Source organism: Rhagoletis pomonella, unplaced genomic scaffold, assembly GCF_013731165.1.
Source record: "Rhagoletis pomonella isolate Grant_MI unplaced genomic scaffold, Rhpom_1.0 Rhpom_scaffold_00002, whole genome shotgun sequence".
Lineage (NCBI taxonomy): Eukaryota > Metazoa > Arthropoda > Insecta > Diptera > Tephritidae > Rhagoletis > Rhagoletis pomonella.
The window spans coordinates 87508776-87512239 of record NW_023458556.1 but is presented as its reverse complement, the minus strand read 5'-3'; positions in this window follow the sequence as shown (position 1 = coordinate 87512239).

Here is a 3464-nt window from a genome sequence, read left to right as displayed (position 1 = left end):
TTGCTCATTAGCGACATTACAATTTTGACACTCCCTTACAAAAGGTTGCATATACACACAGCCCCACACAGTGCCTTCCCAACAAGCACGTTTGAGAAAATCTTAATTCTTAATTTGATTTTCTCAAGTTTTTCGGTTTGAGAAACATTTGAGAAAAAATTTGTTAGCATTCTGTTCCGTTCCATCTGTGTCAACAAGGCACAGATGTCCGAAGTCCATCGGTAGTCTGCTACATCAGTCGCAAAATGGCTCTTCGACCACGCAGTCGCTGTTATTTGCAATTTGTCTAATTTCAAAACAAACTATGCAACTAATTTTTTACATCAACCGTATTTTTCTTTGTTAAACTAACTAAATAAATAAGCTATTAAATAAACTGTTAAACTGCACAAATAAAAATTGTAGAGATGAGACCGTTGATTTTTAATAAAAAAAACAGGGAGGCTCCGTGGTTTGGTTTAAGTTTTATTTAAATGTATTCACGCGGACAATAAAATATACGGTAACGAAAACTACAAATAAGAACATTGGGTTTAGTAATCTGCGCGAGCCCAAGCACCATCTGCTTTGAAGCGGCCAGCTATCGCTGTCCACACTCCAAAGGCAGTCGTATACAAGCACAAGAGCTCTGCTCACCGCCGATCACTAAACGAAATGTGTAACTTTCCAATCATAATTTGATCTTATTGCAATGCTGCATACAAGTGTTATACAATTTAAAACTCACATGCGAGAAAGAGACAAATATAGGTTATTACATATTGTAGGGCATTGCCATATTAGAATAAATCTTTAACTTTGCTTTTGACAGGAAAAGGTATTGCCATACATGGTATTGCCAGATATACGAATATGTTAAACAAGCAAATTAACAAAACATAAAACATGTATACATAAATAAGTTAAACAATAAAAGCGGCGTGTTACAGTCTCCCCCTTTGGCGTGATGAACTCGTCCCGAGCGCACGACAACACTTCTTAATTCTTTTTGGGTCGTCCTCGTCTTCGCAATGGACGTACCGGTGCTGGAGCTTCCTCTTGGTTACTATGCTTATATTTTGTAAGTGATGATCAAGGAACGGATTTTTAGGACCTAAAAACCTATAAAAAAGGCAAAATAAAGTAACGAAATAGGCTGGAAAAGGCAAAATAAAATAGCGAAAAAGGCAGGAAAAGGCACTAGGTATTGTAAAAAAGGCAAAAAAAGGCAAAATAAAATAGCGAAAAAGGCAGGAAAAGGCAAAAAAAAGGTATTGCAAAAAAAGCAAAATAAGGCACTAAAAAAAGACAGAAAATACGAAGAACAATTAAAAAATATATTTTTTTAGAATTGTTTATATTACAAGTAAAAAAAGAAAAACTATGAACTAGTTTCATTATATTTAAAATTTGTACTTTGAATCTTTGACTATTTTATCCTTTCGAGTTTCTAACTCATAAAACTTTAATCTGTATAGTTGTAGTAACATTGAACCACAAGATGCATTTTGAAGTTTTCTGGCAGCATTTTCACTCGATTTTCGCGAAGAAAAGCCTTGACTGTACTAAATGTGCGCTCGACGTAAGCTGATACAAGTGGAGACCAATTTAAATATGGAACGTTTGAAACGTTCATATTATCAGGAATAAGGGCGTTTTCCTCGCCCTTTACAATTTTATCCACACCCCTTATTGTCTCCAAGCCTACGTTAACTGAGAAAACGGCTTTGAATTTTTTCAACACCAATTTGGCAAGAGGTCCCTGCGCTTCTATAAGCCGCATGGGCATGTGTATATTTTTTAATCTTAAAAAAAAATTGTAAATGCTATAATTACTTTTTTTAAGGTAGAAAAGGCAAAAAAAGGCAAATATCTTAAAAAAGGCAAAAAAAAAAGGCAAATATCTTAAAAAAGGCAAAAAAAGGCAACATCAAATGTGTATATATGGAATCAGGGAAAGCTAAATCGTGGACATTCTTAATCGAATATACGCTATCTCTTTAGCAGAAAAAAAGGCAATTTCCATAAAATCCGTTCCCTGGTGATGATACATGATATGTGCCCAACGGTAAGTTCAGGTTTTGCTTCGATGCAATTTCATATGACGATGAACCGACTCTCCGAATAAGGACATATGGCCTATCTCGTTTCGGAACAAATTTCGACGTGAAGTTCTTTGATACTTGACTTAGCGTATGCGTGGTTACTAGTACTTCGGTACCGATTTCAAAATCATCTTGACGACGTCTGCGTTGGTCAAAGTATTCTTTGTTTTTATCCTGCATTTGCTGTTCGGCTTCATTTGCGCGTTTCAAATCGTTGTGGATTTTTAGAAGATAAGGCGTGATTTGTGGTATAAAGTTCTCGGATTCCACAATCGCTTTGACATCGTGTTGTACATCGTCGAAAGTTCGCAGCTCCCTTCCAAATGTTAAGTATGCCGAGGTGAAACCAGTACTTTGGCACTTTACAGTGTTCATGTCAAATCTTATTGATGGTAGACTTAGATTCCAGGTGTTGTGGTCATTACAAACGAGGATCGCCAACTGCGCTTTGATGTCTCGGTTTTTTCGCTCGACGGGATTAGCTTGCGGGTGGTAGACAGGCGTAAATTGTTGCTCGATGCCCAGGCAGAAGGAAACTTTTTGCATTATGGCTGATACAAACTGGACACCATTGTCTGATTTTAGCCGGCGAGGAATTCCATAACGAAGAAATATTTCCTCAATCAATGTTTTTGCGCACGCTTCCGCGGTGGTTTATTTCAATGGGAAAATCTCTGCCAACGTGATGCTACATCTTCAGCTAAATACTAATATCCATTGAAATCCGTCATTTGTTTTTGGTAGAGGGCCGAATAAGTCAACCGCTACGACTTGAAACCATTAGTTGCTGCTTGTAGTTTGAAAAAGACCCATCGGTTTCATATTCGTAGCCTTATATCACTGGCATTCTATACAGGTTTTGACGTGTTTCGCAATATCAGTTCGCATGCCTGGCCAATAGTAACGGCTAGCGATACGATGTATGGTTCTTTCTGCGCCATAGTGCCCTGCTGTGCTGTTGTTGTGGTATTTCTTTAAAATTTCTTCCCGTTCTTGTTGCGGTACTACCATCTGTGCGTCTTCTCTATCATCGTTGGAATAACAGAATAGAATTCCGTCGTTCAGCAAATACCCTCTGTTAGGTTATCGTCTTGCGATTCTATCGAAGAAATAATCTTTTTCAAATATTCGTCCTTCAGCTGCTCATCTCGTATTTCTTTTGAATTCTTGCGTGGAAAATCAACTTGGAAGGCATATATATGGCTTTGATCAGCTTCGCTATAATCATTATCACACGGCGGACGAGATAACATATCAGCGAGCGAATTGGTTTTCCCAGGATTGTATCTAACTCTAAAATTATATTGCTGAATTTGCAATGCCCATCGCGCTAAGCGGCCAGATGGAGACTTTATCGTTAGTAGCCACTTCAATGGTTGA